We start from the raw sequence: 18,686 nt of genomic DNA, 5'->3' as shown, positions 1-18,686 counted from the left end.
CTTGATGGCACTATTGATGACTCCATACATCACTTTGTTGATGATTGGGAAGAGGCTGATAAGGCAGTAATTGACTGGGTTAGATTTATTTTATTTTTTCTGAATATGATGTACCTGAGCAATCTTCCACAGTGTTAGGTAAATGCCAATGTCATAACTGCGCTGTGATCTAGGCTAAGGGCATGGCTGGTTCTGGTGTGCAAGTCTTCAGCACTAAAGCCAGGATATTATCAGAGCCAATAGTTACTGCGAGTTAGAGCACTCTACTCCTTTTGAACATCACATGGAATGAATTACATTGCTTGGGTAATAGCATCTATAATGGTGGGTACCTCAGAAGGAGGTCAAATGGCTTTGACCATTTGATACTTTTTGCTGAAAATGCTGGAAAACACTTCAGCCTTGACCCTTACACTCAGATGCTAGGGTCTGGCACCTATATTCTTTTTCATGGATGAAACATGTCCTACACATCAATTCCACCTGCGCAAATGATCACTGGTACTATCTATCATTATCGAATAAGGAACAACTTGCAGGACTATGAGGAAAGAGCAGGGGTCTGCAACTAATTGGATAGCTCTTTCAAAGAGCTGGCACGTGCACGATGGGCTGAATGGTGGCCTTCCATGGTGGTTTGTTTCTCTAATCGTAAGTTTGAAAACAAGCCCAGGTAAGTATGATTGTGCAATTCATTGTAATAGCATGTGGCACGCATGGAATTTGGTAATAAAGATAGATTGGCAGTTGGCCTGTTTGAAACTTTATAGCAAGCACATTCTCTCAGTTAATGTGACTGCCTGATGATATGTTTATATGTATATAATATAATAAATTCTATCAGTGAAGAAATATCTTATTTTAGAAAACAGCTGCACTGGTAAACATTTGCACTCTTCTTCGAACTCTGTGTTAATCTAGCACAGGGTTGTACTCAGGAAACACAGAGTGGGTGTAATGACGTGCCCAAGCCCTCAGGTTGCAGCTGTTCCTGTATGAACTCGGTGAAGAAGCTATTATCCATTCTTCTCTGGTTTGCCTTTGACTGAATACATCCCCAAAAGCAGAAATTGAGAAACTTGCAGAGAGCTCCATTTTCCACAAGAGGAAACAAAATGTGGGAAACGGAAGTTGATGCCAATCAGAAACATTGGAGGGAACCATTATGTAAGCTTGCTGATTGTTTTCAGAGTGCAAATATTATACAAACACACAAAAAATAATCAAATAAAAATTAGCTTCTTTGTTTCTCCTACACTGGATGTTGTGTGCATATTTATCAGCTGTAAAAACCTATTGTGCAATGGCCATCAGCTGCATGCAGATGTCAAAAAGTTTGCAAATGAGAAAGTGAATGACAAGTGATGTAAACAGTTTTTTTGAGTGTTTAGGATTTCTGGTCGGTCCAAGCTCCTACTTTGCTTGTTGTGAAGATCTTTCACAGGCCGTGAGGGAGACTTGAAATATTGAAGCAGTGCAGCTTTTATTTCTTTGGAAATCACTGACACCATTAAACCTAATGTCAGTGATATTTGATTGTTATTAAATGGTAAGTTAATGAGTACTGGTTAGTCATCTCGTTTCTCCTGTTTCCCGAATGTTCTGAAATTGATGTTGAGTGCAAGTTGATTCTGAGCACTCGAGTATTACAGTGATTCAGCTCATTACTGCAGTCAGAATACCGTATTGAGAGCTCAGCATACCATAGAGTAAATTATCCATAGCCCACAGAAAAAGGTGCAGCATCTGAAAAGCAAGCCCACACTGATCAGTTTGCTGCAAGTCTGATCATCAGGATTTCCTAGGTTTTTTCCTATATTATTCACTGTATTGGATCTAAAAAGCTGGGAGTTTATCAAGGATTGGGGCACAAAATCACCCACTCTATGCTGCTGTCTTCTCATGAGGGCAAAATAGATGTTAGCATTAAAAATCATTGTAGATTTTTTCTTTGTATATTTCAGCCTTTCCAAAAAGCATTTTGATCACAAAATGTAGCTGGCAAAACCCATTGGGTGGCAAAACAAATGAAGCATCAGAAAAATTGTCTCTGGGCATGAAATAGACTGGAACAACATCGAAACCCATTGATGACTGGCAAAGTAGATGTGCTGGGGCATGACGAGGGTGCGAGGATCGTGCTCTTTTTGGAACTCCAGGGCATCAATCTCAGAGGATAGCAGTGCAGTGAGGTTGACAAAAGATGATGGAAGAAAGAATTGGCCTTCCCTGTGGCACGGACTAGCTCTGGGTGCCCTTGCAGATGATGGCACAGACCTGCAACTGATGCCATGAAGTGAGGTGAGAGTGACTGCCCTTGACATCAAAGCAGCATTTGCCCGAGTGTGGCATCAAGGAGCCCTAGCAAAACTAGAATCAATGGGAATCTGGGGGGAAAACTCTCCACTGGTTGGACTCATACCTAGCACAAAGGAAGATGGTTGTGGTTGTTGGAGGTCAGTCATCTCAGTCCCAGGACATCACTGCAGGAGTTCCTCAGGGTAGTGTCCTAGGCCCAATCATCTTCAGCTGCTTCATCAATGGCTGCCTCTCCATCATAAAGTCAGAAGTGGGGATGTTTGCTGGTGATTGCACAATGTTCAGCACCATTCGCGACTCCTCAAATACTGAAGCAGCCCGTGTCCACATGCAACAAGATCTGGACAACATTCGGGCTTGGGCTCATAAGTGTCAAGTTACATTCACACCACACAAGTGCCTATCCAATCTCCAGCAAAATCGCTTGGCAACAGGGTGGCGATGGGCTCTCTGTCCCCACCAGCCGTCGCACTGCTATGGGCCCCCTCGCCTCGGGGTGAGGGGGTGCCCATAAAATCCAGCCCTAGGTTTCCCTTGGGTGTATTGCGTTAAAGTCCCCACCTTCCATATTATACTGGGAGTACTTAATATTGGTTTTACTGACATCCCTTACCTTAACGAGCAAAATAAATTCACCAACGACATAAATTTAGGGATGGATTTTGAATAGCTGGGTGTGAGAACACTCTGTTCTGAAATATTAACCTGTCCTTCTCTTTCAGGTGGTGATTACGTTGCTGTGCATATTTAGCACTTTTTCCTTTTAAGTTCGAAAAATATGTTTGTGAGAGATTTAAAACTTGTGTGCCATTAATATTTTATCAAATTTTATCCTCAGGCATGTGTTTCTGAGTTCATTTTGAATTGTTTATCAACTGCACAAAAAGAAGGAAGACATGTTGACAACAACAGTGTCAAAGGGCTTATCTTGTTTTTTTACCATGTTAAATTAAACCTGTGCTTCATGTTTCTGCCTAATTCATTTCCTCAGGCCTCTCTGCATCTCCTCCTACAAATCTGCAAATCATCTCCATTTGTGCACTACATCAATCTCACATTTAGCTTTCAGATTGTGATCTCTGCTTTACTTCCCAGCGTGACCTTAGCTCCTTCAAAATAGATATCTCTTTTTATAAAGTAGGAACCCAGACAATTGCTTGTAATAGCACTTCAATTTTACTTCCTGAGCTATCCTGCTTCAGCTTTAACCAAGTGTCCAGTGTGACAAAGGGCTTGAGAGGGATTGTGCTGTAGCTGTTAATGACAGCCTCTCGGAGGCTGAGAAATAATTTTGTTTGGTGTCTGGAATGGGTTTATTACAGTAACATTTTGTGCTCTGAGGTAGTTTCTGTGATTGACTTACAGCCTTCAATATGTTTCTCATCGGCAAGGCTTTGAAGCCTTGTGCTTACAATTCCTTTTACTCCTCTTGTGCATAAACATGTGAGCTTCCTGCAGTAATCTAAAGGGATGTGTTTTCCGGCTCTTTAAGATCCAGATGTGCACTAAAATACCACAGTGTTCTCCGAAATGTAAACAAGTGAACCCTTACCAACAATCAAATCCCTGCTGCTTGTGCAGTCACCTTCAATACTCAGTAGTGCTTACATCATTTAATTCTCTGTGATCAATGTGCCAATAGCCATCCCTGTGCTCAAAATAAATAAATTATATTTTGATTGTGAAAGGAGAAAATATGGATAAAAACAAAGGCACAGGCTGTGAAATTCAGCTCCGTAATGTTGTTGGCGCTGGTGACATGGAAGCTCAAAACTCAGAAAATATCAGCCAGATGCTTCTACTCACTTTCAGCATGGGCTGCGCGGTGCATCTTGGCCACGTATGTGCCCAAAGCATGCAGAGTGGACAGGCGGATCATGATGTCAAACAGCGTTGAATGCTGATTTGGTGCAGTATCTGCCATTTTGGATCTCGCAGGTCCTGTTAACACTCCCTCTTAATCACTCCCAGCAGAACATGCGTTTAGCTGCACCCCCACCACCACCAGCACTGTTTAAAGGACAAACCTTGCAACCTTCAGGTGGGGTGCTTTCAGCTTTCTTTCGCTGCTGCAGAGTTAATGGATGTACTGTGCTGAGTGTTATTGGAGGAGTTTTGCAAACATCTTGGATTCACAAGGGAGTGATGCTGGACTTTGATAAGGAGCTCAGAGAATTTGGGAGGCCTATCAGGAGAAAGCCTGCTTCAGAAATGGTGGCTATGCAGTACCTCTTGGGCTGCAGCATGACTTGGAAATGGAGCATAGGCACACCTCCTACAACTCAGTCTTAGATCCACTTCAGTACTCAAATGTTGAGTGGCTTCTTCCTGTGCCGCAATGGAAGTTGAGACATCGGCCACCAGACGCTGCATCATGGCCATCTCCACAAATGCTGTTATGGCAGTTGGCCCCCCCTTTCACACTGTAAAGGATGGGCTCCAAGCTCTGCACAAAGCCCTGTGCCAAGTTGGAGCCGGACTACACCATGCTCCTTGATGGTGATAACAGGCTGTCTAGCAGGCTTGTCAATGCACCAAGCATCACTGTGTGCATCCTCATCAGCATTCTCCTCATCAGCATTACAGTCTGATGAGCTGGTACACAAACTATCCTTTCCCCCTGCCTTTACTTCAGCCCAGTCACACCCAGCGACTCACCACATGCTGATCCCGACTCTATATTACCCTCTAAGGTATGCACAGTATCACTATCTGGCTGAGAATGTCAGATCAAGTGATGGTGCCTCCTCATCAGAGGTTTGATGTTGCTCTCACCCTTCATAGTGAGGCTACACTATGGAAAATCTTGGCTGTCTGAAAAATGCCGAACGGGAGGGTTGGGGTGAGGGAAGTGGTTGGGCTACAATGCAAGAGGTCCTGGTTACACCATTTGCAGCTTGCACTTCATGCCAGATAGCAGGATGAGGGTGAAGTGAGATTTGAGAAGGGGCATAAGACAGGAACATACCATCATCCTGAATGTTCTCGGTGACACTGGATGCAACGGTTTCAGTCACAGTCAGCCCTATGATGTGGAGTACTGTCTCCTCCAAACGGCCCAGGAGATACAGGTATGTTGTCCTCTGCTGATTCCTGTGGTTAGGTGCCACCTTGTCCCACAAGAGAGAAAGAAGAATGTCAGTGGGTATATTGCAAAGTGTTTGGGTGATATGCCTGCCACAGTTGAATAGCTGGAAGTATGTGGAAGTTACGTGAGGTGGGTGTAATGCAATGTTCCCTCTAATTTTTGTTTGCTGTGCATGGACTATTATTGCATTGTGTATCCCTTTAAGAATTGCTGCGTGGTTGTGCATACTCGCATTTCAAAGGAATGTTACTTGTGTGCTGCCTGTTTGTTCCCTGCATGGTACATTCTAGACTTCTGAGCACTCATGCAGCTTAGAAGGCACATTGGTGCAAGGCTTGCAGCATTGGTAAATGTGTGAGGGTGAGGTGAAGTCACTGAATGTTAAGCCTCAGTCCTGATTATCAATGGGTGAGTGATGGGAGTGTGGTACATTGAGCAGTGTGCGATGATGCACAGGGTAGGAGGTGTCACATGAAGATTCATTCACTGGCCTTAACCACCCATGTGACTTCATTGAACTTTCTCTGGCACTGCAGCCAGGTCCTCGGGACCAGACTCCTTGCATTGGACTCCCTGGCCACCTGTTTCCATTCCCTTCACAGTGTGTGCCGTGAGGCCCTTCTTGCCCCCTGCAGAAACATGGGGTTGAATTTTCAAAAAGGGGGCCGGTACCCGACCCCCGGATGATTTCCGGATCCTGACCCTATGCCTCAGATGTGTCGCTGTCACGATGCAATCTGCAAATGGTAATACCCTAATTGGGCAGAAGGCAAGCTCAGTGCCCAACTAGTGGCACTGAATGCCTGCAGGAGGTGGCGGCTGCCTGCTTGGTGCCGGTGACAAAGCAAGTGGCAGCTATGATGTGGCCTGTTGGTGCCTTGCCGAGGAGAGCGAGGAGTTCCTCAGAGGGCAGCAGAGTGAACAGGTGAGGCAGTGGTTCCATAATGAAAGAAAATGTCCTACTCTGGGCCCGGCACAAGATCCCCCATAGGCCAAAAACATTTCTTCCTCAAACAACAAAGTTAGCCCCCTGCCCATTGCGAGCCCGAAAGCTGTGCACTATTCTGCACCAAACTGGTTGGGCTCACCGATTCCTCTCTGAAAATTGCAGTGTTGAACAGCCCCCCCGCCACCTTAACAAGCTCCTAACAGAGTTTAAATGACTTCTTAATTGGAGGTGAGCCCATTCTCTGTTTCCCCCTCCACCCCCCACCCCCCACCCTCACATTAAAAAATTAAGGACTATCCAGGAGGTGTCGGGTTCCAGAGATGACATCCGGGACCATGATTTTCAAATTGCGTCCACACCCAGTCCTGCCATTTGAAAATCCACCTCATGGCTTCTGTGCTTTTGACCTTCATCACTAAGGCCTCCATCTGAAAACCTGGGAGGCCTCTCTGGCTTGTACCTGTACCTTCCAGTCAAGCCTTCCTGTAGCAAAAGAGGGGCAGGCTGCATTTAAGAGGTACAGACTACCTGTTCATCGGGCTAGCCATGCATATACCTGGGCCCCCTGCTGAGTGTGCAGCCAGTCAGCTGCATGTTCCGTGCTGGGCTGCACACTGCAATCATGTTGATGAGCAGGCAGCACGAAGTTTGCACACTGCCTGCTTCAACAGACAGAGTGTGGGATAATCACACATTGTCATCTCTGCATCCAATATCAGGCCCAATCCAATTTTTCCCCCACAGACTTTTGCTCGGATACAGTTTCACAGACAACCTTCACCCAGATGCTCACTATTATAGGGATTAACTCCAAAGGAAAAAAATTGAGAGGGATATAAAATGCGCTGCTGATTCGCTATCATCCATTTCACACCACTGCATAAAGCCAAATTACTCCCTTAGAGTGAGCCAAGGCAGTGAGCATCCATAGGCAATTTTACTGTGGATAGCACTATAATCAAGCTGGAACTCTTTCTTACATAACATCCACACTCACAGGCACACAGACACAGACACACACACACATATAAACAAACATACACATCATGTACATATAGCCTGAGGACATCATGAGCAGGAATCCTTCTGATTTTCCCCTCACAAGCCCAGAATAGACAAGGCATTAAATTTGGGGCTCCCTGGTCTGCAGCACTTCAGCATATGGTGCATTAACCTTTTCAACCTTTGCAGGAGCTATTGATTATTTTTTGAATAAAGGCTGTTCTCTATGAATTCTTAAGGTCTGGTTTAGTTCTGTAGTTGCATAGCTGGTCATAAGTGTCCTCCCATCTGTCCTGGGAACATGTATGTCACTGGCTTTCTGTATATCCTAACACCCTAGCCAAGTGCATTCTGTTGGTGTTTTCTGGATCTGATTGCAATTGCCTTCAGCACTATTGTTGTACCCATCAAAGTCCATCCTGCAACACAAATTCTTAATCCATACAATTCATTTACCTAAGCTAGTCACAACTATAATTTTTCATTACCCACGTACCAGTTAAACATGTTTGGATAAATACCTTTGTATACTTTGGCTTGCTGTACACATGAGGGGCTGGATTTCAAGAGCTCGCCGCCAATCTCGGTGGTGAGCTCAAACAATGGCAGCCCGCACAACAGCTGCCCAATCTCAAGTATGGCGGCTCATTTAAATAGCTGCCCCCCCCCCACCCCACCCCACCCCCAATTTCGTGGAGAAGGCAGGCTGTCTGTTGCCGGCAATGCCATCAGCTGTCTGTGCACAGGTGCTGGGGCCATTTTTAATGGTCAGCGAGCCCTGTCAGTCAATTTAAATTTTTTAAGTCCTACCCCTCAAAATTAAATAAATAAAATTCTATTGCCCCTTTCTCACCCCCCCATAACAATTACAATAACTATTTGCCCTCCCCCCCAAAAGCACTTACCTTTTAAATCTGACCTTCCCCCCAAACTGCACAAAGTTTAAATTCAACCCTTCCCACAATTTTCTACACCCATTACGTTTATTTGACCCCATCACCCCACCCCCCCCCCGCACTGACAAACTTACCTTCTGCCCCCTCCCCATCAGTGTGGCACCGCATTTCCCCAGACAGGGATCTGAAGGTGCAGGAATGCCGGCCACTCTGCCAAAGATCGCAACGCGCCCACAAGATTGGAGGTAAATCTATGTAAAATCATTAATTTTACTCATTTGCATATTTAAATTGTGGTCCAGTCGCCCAGCGGCAGAAGGGGGACGCCACAGAGCCTCGCTGCTCCCGGGATGTTTGGGCCGGATCCTCACAAAGTCAAGGTCCGTTGGAGGCCTCATCCTGAGCCATTTTCAGGCCCCACCCCTCCCCCGCCATGGATCACAACATCGAGGGCTTTGTAAAATCCAGCCTGTGATCTCAAATGTCAATGCATACAAATAAAGGCTTTTGCCATTTTGATACGCCATATGAAACAAATCCAACGTTTGGCTTCTCAACTTTTCCTCCATTTTACACACAGAATAATATCTTATAGAAATCATTCTGATATAAGACAATCTTAAGCACACTTTCTCCAGAACCTTTTTTTTGTTGCCAGTTTTCTTCACTTCCTCTCCTGACAATGTTTATTGTTATTGGGTGGTGGTTCCACTTGTGCCATCTGGTGTCTTGCCCAAGTGACCATTATTATGTGCAGCTTCAGATGCTGATGGACTGTTGCTATTTTATCATGAGGAGCATCACAGTCAAGATCAGTTCTGTCCTCACCCGACATGCAAACATTTGCACTATTCTGTAGGGTTAGTGGGATAGTAATCGACAGCGGGAAGGAAACTTTGATGATTTCCACTCCATTGAAGACAATTATCATGCTCCTACCTCCACCTGGGCTGAGATCAGTTAAGTCAGTTATAGTTTGGACTATACTGCTAAAAACTCCCTTTACCAATTGAGCCATCAGGGAGCCCAGTAAAGTATTTTGCTCAATTATGCAAAATAAGAATTGAAGCAATACATTAAACCTGGCTACAATTAATGGATCTTAGCACTTCCACCTAATTCCCCCTTAGATTAGATGATATGGAAGTGTTAGGTAACAAGATTATGAAGGGCCCAAAAAGTTAACGCCTTTCAAATAAATTGCCTCCTACAGTTTTAGGCGCAGCAACTATTATTAGAAGCCAGGATAACTAGGTCAGTTAGGGTCATTCAGGGCTTCAAGGGTAGAGTTTTATAAGAATTTAAGGAGGAACTAACATGATGTTCAACTGTTTGTGTAGTGAAGAAAAAGTTTTAAAATAAAAGTTTCAACATTAACCATGATTGGCTTCATGATAACTATAGCAAGTCACCAGTGTCGCCTTACTTTGATGTGTGCCACGAGAATACCGACAATGAAGATGAGAAAGGCTATTCAGAAAGTAGATACACTGAAACACACAATGATTGATATTCTGTCCAGTCCATCATTCTAATACTGTTATCAGATGCACAGATCAGTTTCTTCCAGTCCTTGAGGTGGGACGCTGTTCCTTTCTAGATATTTCACAATCATGCCCTGATGTCATTTTGTGTCCATTTTAATTATTCAGATCTGAACATTTCTCAGACACAAAAATGTACCATGGTCTAGTCCAGCAAAGTAGTGTTAGGTTTTCGTGAGAAATGGAATGAAAACACAGAAGATGTAAAAAAAAAATCAAGATGTAAAAAACAATCAAGACGTACAAGTCATAGTGGATGGTGCCACTAAAACGTGCTATATCAAATGATTTTTAATCCATCGGCTGGAAACCTGAATTGAATTTTTTTTTAAAACAGATAAAAGGTGACTTTATGCTGGCAGCTAAAGATGGCCACCCCAATTTGCATCACTGTATTCCAGATTCCAATGCATTGAGATGGAGACGGATTGGCTGCACAGACCCATCAAGAGAAATGACCTGGAGAATCTAAGTGAACTACCTATCCTGTTCCCATTAGCAAGGCATCAAGGCCATCACCTGAATATTAAACTGGTGGAGAAGAACCACACAAACCTAATCACTTGAACAATAGGACTCTGGTTGTGAGAAGGGAATTCCTAGACATGGACTGATTAAGTTACAAGAGGGAATACATCCTGGTAACCACCATGCCTGAATCAGTGGGTAACAGTCATGTGACCATCTGTATGCTTAAGCTGGTGTTTTCTCTGCAGCAACCAGACAAGCAGCTAGAGACTGACAAGAGAAGACCCAAACGGGGTCCCTCCTCCCTCTCTCTCCAATCCACCATGCAAGCTTCAAACCCTGCCTGCTGACTGTGACCACCGAGACATATCCCTTGAAGGAAATCAGCCACATTGCTCTCTCCAGGAGAACCACCAAATCAGCCATGCACATCTTCAAATTGGAAGCCTCAGGGCTCCAAAGAAAGTTGCACGACCACCGAATTCAGCCTGAAGCCAGCTGAGTCACTAGCCTCCACAGACTGCATAGCCCTTTTATTTATCTGTATTTTAATTCGACCAATTTATCCTTCCCCACTCTGTAACTTATTTGTGCGTGTGTGTGAAAGTTGGAGCGTATTTTATTATTTTACTTAGATCAATTTAAGTACAATAAAGCTAACGTCTTTCTTTGTTAAACTCATGGAAACCTGTTCAATTGATTATTTTTATGATCACGGCATCTAAGCAGTTAAACGCTCAATGAATGGGCAAGTATATCCACTTCAAAAAGAAATAAACCTGTCGTGGTCAAACCAGGAGTGGGAAAAGAGGGGAGCCCTTAAACCCCTCCTCACTTGATCATAACTGGTGTGAAAGCAGGACAGAAGGCAAGCCACAAAAACTTAGAAGGTAAAGCAGGCCATCACGCCAGATGTCAAATTGGGGTCACATGTCAGGTGAGTCAGAAGAAAAGTGTCAAGGTGAGAAATGAGAATGAGGGTGAATGAACAAAAATTGCCACATTTAGAGGCTCTGTATATACAAATAGTCACTGTCTGCAATCAAACTATTTTGTTTTACAGGTGTCAGCTAAATGTACTTTAGTGTATTTAATGTACTTAACACAAATTGATCTGCTGCAGTGCAACAAAGAGAAGTAATAAATATGAATGAGAATTAGCACAGCAGGGCCAATAAAGTGTAAACTAGAATGATACTGCTAAAAGATTAAAAATTGATTGCAAATGATTCACATATACAACCAACAATTACAAAGTAGCCAGCTACCAAACCCACTGTAGCCAAGGTGCCTTATTTTCACTTAAGATATGCATTAGCCAGAAAACTTTGCTCTTACCTAAAGTACACACACTATCCTCACTCACTTAATGCACATTTATCTTCACTTTAAAGCAAATACTATATTATCGAAATGTGTAGAGCAAAGATCGATGGCAAACTTCACTACGAAAAATTTTCCAGTCCTTTTGAAGACACAGTTGCAGTGACCATTGGTTGGAAGACTATATGGAATAGACTATGGACAAGCAAATGGGGAGGAAACACTCCAGAATTACAAAATTATAATTGCATATTTTCTCCATACAAACACATTTCAACAGATGTAAATTAGTGATTGTGCTCTGCTGCAAAATGTGCCTTTTATTGTCTGTGCAACAAAAACCTGCTTGACCATGCGTGTTGACTTATCAAACCCCAAAAAGATCCACTTCCCTTCCTCCATACAGAAGGGGGATTGTATTTTTCTGTAAAGCTGCTTATTGCTTCATAATATTGTGCTAAATGGTACAGCTATTATGACATGTAAAGATTCAGATCTGGTGGGGCACAATGTAGTGGTAACTTTTATTGATTTGCCACAATTCTGGTCATTCTTCTTGTTTACCTAATGCTAACTAACATAAAAACATAAAATGCTGGAAATGCACCTCAGGTCAGTCAGTATCTAGAACAGAAAGATTAATGTTGTGGGATCCTTTGTCAGAATAGAATATCTCACGCATTTTTTGTTTTTACTTCAGATTTCCATCATTCAACTTTGTCTTTTATTTAATCATTTAGTGGCATATGTGTATCAGGAAACATTCCACTCAACCCACATTGAACATTAATGTAAAGTATTTATTGGCACTGTCTTTTGTGCCTCTGCCTCAGGAATGCATGCTTGAGATAATTAACTCATATACAGCCTTCAGTTTGGACAATCTTGTCAGCTCATGTATCAATTTCCCTTAATTTCCGGAAGAATAAAATGTTTGCAGGTGAAAATAATTCAAGATAATTACCAACATTCTGGAGTTATCCTATAGAAGTCAACTTGTTTAAAGTCAGTTTCTGCATGTCATAGCATTCAGTCAAATATGCCAGAAATTCCTTCACATTACCACATTGTAAAAAACGTGCCAACACAATTGCAAAATCCTTTTTGCTTTGCTAACGCTTTGATTGTCTACATTTTTTTTTATTTGTTCATGGGATGTGGGTGTCGTTGGCTAGGATAGCATTTTATTGCCCATCCATAATTTCCCTTGAGAAAGTGGTGGTGAGCTGCCTTCTTGAACCACTGCAGTCCATATTGGGTAGGTAGACCCACAGTACAGTTAGGAAGGGAGTTCCAGGATCTTGATCCAGCGACAGTGATGGAACGGCGATATAGTTCTAAGTCAGGATTGTGTGGGGCTTAGAGGGGAACTTGCAGGTGGTGGTGTCCCCATGCATCTGCTGCCCTTGTCCTTCTAGGTGGTAGAGGTCGCAGGTTTGGAAGGTCTTGAACCCCTGCAGTCCATGTTGGGTAGGTACACCTACAGTACTGTTAGAAAGGGAGTTCCAGGATTTCGTCCTTGTGGAGATGAAGTCTCGCCTTCACATTGAGGATACCCTCCATTGTGTTGTGTGGCACGACCACCATGCTAAATGGGATAGATTTCAAACAGATCTAGCAATGTAAAACTGGGCATCCATGAGGCACTGTGGGCCATCAGCAGCAGCAGAATTGTACTCAACCAGAACCTGTAACCTCATGGCCCGGTATATCCCCCATTACCAACAAGCTGGGAGACCAACCCTTGTTCAATAAAGAGTGCAGGAGGGCATGCCAGGAGCAGCACTAGGCATAGCAGCATGCGATAGACAGAGCTAAGCGATCCCATTACCAACGGATCACATCTATGCTCTGCAGTCCTGCCATATTCAGCTGTGAATAGTGGTGGACAATTAAACAACTAACTGGAGGAGGTGGCTCCACAAATATCCCCATCCTCAATGATGGGGGAGCCCAGCATATCAGTGCAAAAGATAAGGCTGAAGCATTTGCAACAATCTTCAGCCAGAATTGCCGAGTTGATGATCCATCTCGGCCTCCTCCTGAAGTCCCCAGCATCAAAGATGTCAGACTTCAGCAAATTCAATTCATTCCACGTGATATCAAGGAATGACTGAAGGCACTGGATACTGCAAAGGCTATGGGCCCTGACAATATTTCAGCAATAGTACTGAAGACCTGTGCTCCAGAACCTGCCATGCCTCTAGCCAAAGCTGTTCCAGTACAGCTACAACACTGGCATCTACCCTGCAATGTGGAAAATTTCCTAGGTATGTCCTGTACACAAATAGCAGGACAAGTCCAACCTGGCCAAATACAGCCCCATCAGTCTACTCTCAATCATCTGTAAAGTGATGGAAGGTATCATCAACAGTGCCGTCATGTGGCACTTGCTTAGCAATAACCTGCTCAGTGATGCTCGGTTTGGGTTCCGCCAGGGCCACTCAGCTCCTGACCTCATTACAGCTTTGGTTCAAACAAGAGCTGAACTCAAGGTAAGGTGAGAGTGACTGCCCTTGACATCAAGGCAGCATTTGACCGAGTATGGCATCAAGGAGCCCTAGCAAAACTGAAGTCAATGGGAATCAGGGGGAAAAGTCTCCGCTGGGTGGAGTCATACCTATTGCAAAGGAAGATGGCTGTGGTTGTTGGAGGTCAATCATCTGAGCTCCAGGACATCACTGCAGGAGTTTCTCAGGGCAGTGTCCTAGGCCCAGCCATCTTCAGCTGCTTCATTAGTGACCTTCCTTCAATCGTAAGGTCAGAGGTGGGGATTTTTGCTGATGATTGCACAATGTTCAGCACCATTCGCGACTCCTCAGATACTGAAGCAGTCCGTGTAGAAATACAGCAAGACCTGGACAATATCCAGGCTTGGGCTGATAAGTTGCAAGTAACATTCGTGCCACACAAGTGCCAGGCAATGACCATCGCCAACAAGAGGGAATCTAACCATCTCCCCTTGACATTCAATGGCATTACCATCGCTGAATCCCCCACTATCAACATCCTAGGGGCTACCATTGACCAGAAACTGAACTGGAGTAGCCAAATAAATACAGTAGCTACAAGAGCAGGTCCGAGGCTAGGAATCCTGCGGTGAGTAACTCACGTCCTGACTCCCCAAAGCCTGTCCACCATCTACAAGGCACAAGTCAGGAGTGTGATGAAATACTCTCCACTTGCCTGGATGGGTGCAGCTCCAACAATACTCAAGAAGCTGACACCATCCAGGACAAAGCAGCCTGTTTGATTGGCACCCCATCCACAAACATTCACTCCCTTCACCACCGATGCACAGTGGCAGCAGTGTGTACCATCTACAAGATGCACTGCAGCAACGCACCAAGGCTCCTTAGACAGCACTTTCCAAACCTGCGACCTCTACCAACTAGAAGGACAAGGGCAGCAAATGCATGGGAACATCATCACCTGCAAGTTCCCCTCCAAGTCACGCACCATCCTGACTCGGAACTATATCGTCGTTCCTTCACTGTCGCTGGGTCAAAAGCCTGGAACTCCCTTCCTAACAGCACTGTGGGTGTACCTACCTCACATGGACTGCAGCAGTTCAAGAAGGCAGCTCACCACCACCTTCTCAAGGGCAATTAGGGATGGGCAATAAATGCTGGCCTGGCTAGCGATGCCCACACCCAATGAATGAATAAAAAAAATGGTGACACAGTAATTATATGGCTACTCCAGTTCAGTATCTGGTCATTGGTGACCCCCAGGATGTTGATAGTGGGGGATTTAGCAATCGTAATTCCATTGAATGTCAAGGGGAAATGGTTAGATTCACTCTTGTTTGAGATAGTCATTGCCTGGCACTTGTGTGGCACGAATGTGACTTGCCACTTATCAGCCCAAGCCTGGATATTGTCCAGGTCTTGCTGCATTTCTACACGGACTGCTTCAGTATCTGAGGAGTCGCGAATGGTGCTGAACTTTGTGCAATCATCAGTGACTATCCCCACTTCTGACCTTATGATTGAAGGAAGGTCAGTGATGAAGCAGCTGAAGATGGTTGGGCCTAGGACACTACCCTAAGGAACTCCTGCAGTGATGTCCTGGAGCTCAGCTGATTGACTTCCAACAACTACAGCCATCTTCCTTTGCGCTAGGTATGACTCTAACCAGCGGAGAGATTTCCCCTGATTCCCATTTACTCCAGTTTTTCTGGGGCTCCTTGATGCCATGCTCAGTCAAATGCTGCCTTGATGTCAAGGGCAGTAACTCAGAATCAAATCAAAAACATAAAATGCTGGAAACATCCCAGTGCAGTTCAGGCAGATCAAAAATGGATGTTTCAGGTATGGATCTTTCCTCAAAACTGGAAGGTATTACTGATGAACTACATTTAAAAAGGAAAAGAACCAGGGAAAGGAAAAGGGAAAAAACAAAAAAAAAAACACATGCACAGGACAAGAAATGGATACAAAAGTTCTGGACAGGAAAAGACCAAAAGGCCCATCCAGCCTGTACCATGTGTCTTGTGCACCACAATACAGACACTCCATACTCAGCATGTCATCTCCTGGGAAGTAAAATACAGATAAAAAATCCAAGCTAGTTAGGGAAAAAAATCTGGAAAATTCCTCCCCGATGCTTTTAGGCAATCACATTGTTCCTGACCTATGTTATAGCCTGAACAAATTGATCAGCATTGAAGTCAATGGAAATAAAAATCAGGAAAGAGATAAAACAAGCTGCCGATTTCCTATCACCTGTTTGCACTATCATACAAATTTAAACTCTACCCCATTGTGTTAATATACAAACATAGAGCAGAAGATCAAAATGATACATGATAAAATTTAGGCCCATCTTATTGTGACAGTAAGAGGAAAAGTTGGAAACATATAGCAACCCTCTGTCTTGGATACGACCCACTCAGATCAATTTCATCTCCCTTTTTGCCTGCATTCTATATATTAATAATAAGCTTGAGTGGGCACCGGCAGCTGGTTTGAGGGAGGTAGGTAATTGTGTTGATAATTATGTAGTCAAGACAACTTTTTTTACCTCAGATCATGTTGGAACATAATTATAAAATGACCATTGTGCAGGGTTGCTCTTTATCTTATGTCAATGAAGGAGTGGTTTCCTATATGCGTCATGCTCTGTAACTTGATCTTTTGAACATAACTAATAGTGTGGATACAAAATAAATTTACATTGATTGCTAATGCAGGGAGTCTCTGCTAGCAAGAGTAATTGGAAGACAGGAGGTGCTACTGAAAAGGACAAGTCCAACTGCTATTCAACTTAACAGAGTTAGGCAAGAGGAACAGCTAAAGAAAACAAACGCTGCTATTAGATCAGCTAAAAGGATAATGGAAGAGGATCATAGATAATTGTCGAAGTAATGGAAAAAGCTTCTTCACTTACGTGAAGAGTCGGGGAACTGTTATAGACTAGTGGATGCTCAAGGGCAGGTTACAAAAGACTCATTGGGTAAGGCGGAAATATTAAGTGGGTTCTTTGTATCAGTCTTCACTCTTGAAGATAAAGTTCAACTGATAGAATTTAATAATGATGTTGCTAATAATTAACATAGATAAACTTATTGTTTTAGATATAATTAAGTACCTGAAAATAGATAGAGCAGGCTTACTGGATGACATCCACCCGAGGGCTCACATGGAAATGGAACACATACTGTACCTTACCCCATAGTTTTATGGGGTAAAATAATACATACTGTGCCTCACCCCATATTTTTAATAGCTCACTACACTCTGGGACAGTTTCCATAGACAGGAAAAAGGCAAATGTAGTCCCCATCTTTAAAAAAAAGGAGACAAGACCGACTCGGGTAACTATAGGCTCATGGGTTTGGCATCAGTCATAGGAAAAATGCTTGAGGTAATCATTAGGCATGCAATGTTTAATTATTTAATGAGAAAGCAATATATTAGGGACACTCAACATTTCTTCAAAAATGGTCATGGCCAGGATTTTATGAATCCTACGGCATTTCCGACAGTGGAACCGGAAGTTGGTGGAACTTCTGTTTCCGCCCTTTCTCCCGTTTCGCACACAATTTTACATGTAAATTAATGGTGCGGCAACAGGCACGGCCGACACATGCAATCATGCAGCGGAGACAGACTTTCATTGGTGGAACCCACCATCACTCTGTGAAGCACCATGAGCCACACGTCAATAAATCATTCTGTGTTGCAAGCTACAAGGATCAGCAGCCTTCAGAAGCATATGCTACTTGTGGCCACAGAATAAGCTTACTATAATCTGGACTTGGTTTACCTTCATTTTCAGTTTGCACCCAAGCATCACCTCCCTCTCATAATTTTTTTTGCATGATCCACCAACTTTATGTCAGGCAGTAGTCAGCGTCCTGCTCCACGGTTCTACCCCTCCACCTTGTCCTGCCCAATTACCCTTCCCTACACCTCCATGCATCCAATAACCCCACCCTGTCCGGCCCGACTATCCTTCCCTGCTCCTCCATGCAATCCCCCACCCCCATCCCCCACTCCTTCCCCGCCATCGCCTGAGAAGAATCACCCTTCTTGGTGCTGAGCCTGAAGCCAAACATCCATTCCAATGTTGGCCCTTGTTGTGCCGATCAGTTCAAGACTTGAAACTACTGACCTCAGATACAACTACACACAGCCACTTTTGTACATCATGTTTAAACGAACATGAAACAGGTGGCATGGGAATATTATTCACTGCTAACTTAATCTGGCAGGTCGGACTTAATTTGAACTGAGGGTTGGGTAATGAGAATTCATGGTGTGGAAATGAATACAAAACTGCAATCCTCCAGCATGGGGCGGGGAGCCCCGGACTGCTGCAAACAGGCCGCTGACTTAATTGCGATAAAAAAAACCTGCTGTCAGAAATCTGGTAAAAAAACAGACCTAATTTAATCACCCCATCCACCATCAAAGCAGGGCCCATAAAATTCATCCCCATGTCTTAAAATTCAATTATATTTCTTGAAAGACACATTTTAAAAGAATGGTCACAAGTTAAGTATTCCAAGAAGGGAATCCTAGTTCCGGGAGGGTGGGGGGGTGGGGGGTGTGGCGGGGCGGCTGGAGTGAAGCCTGGACCGTGGCGGCCCA

The 18,686-nt window shown here is 43.9% G+C and overlaps 1 long non-coding RNA gene across 1 annotated transcript; it reads left to right on the top strand.

Moving 5' to 3' along the window:
• Positions 1–1,054: 1,054 nt before the first annotated feature.
• On the top strand, positions 1,055–10,873 carry LOC137382671 (uncharacterized). Its single transcript, XR_010977259.1, has 3 exons — positions 1,055–1,167; positions 1,965–2,301; positions 10,136–10,873. It is a non-coding gene; the product is annotated as an uncharacterized lncRNA (long non-coding RNA).
• The last annotated feature ends 7,813 nt before the right edge of the window (positions 10,874–18,686 follow it).

This window comes from Heterodontus francisci, chromosome 1 (assembly GCF_036365525.1).
Source record: "Heterodontus francisci isolate sHetFra1 chromosome 1, sHetFra1.hap1, whole genome shotgun sequence".
Classification (NCBI taxonomy): Eukaryota; Metazoa; Chordata; class Chondrichthyes; order Heterodontiformes; family Heterodontidae; genus Heterodontus; species Heterodontus francisci.
The sequence above is the reverse complement of the archived record's forward strand: the minus strand, read 5'-3'. Positions and strand labels throughout refer to the sequence as shown.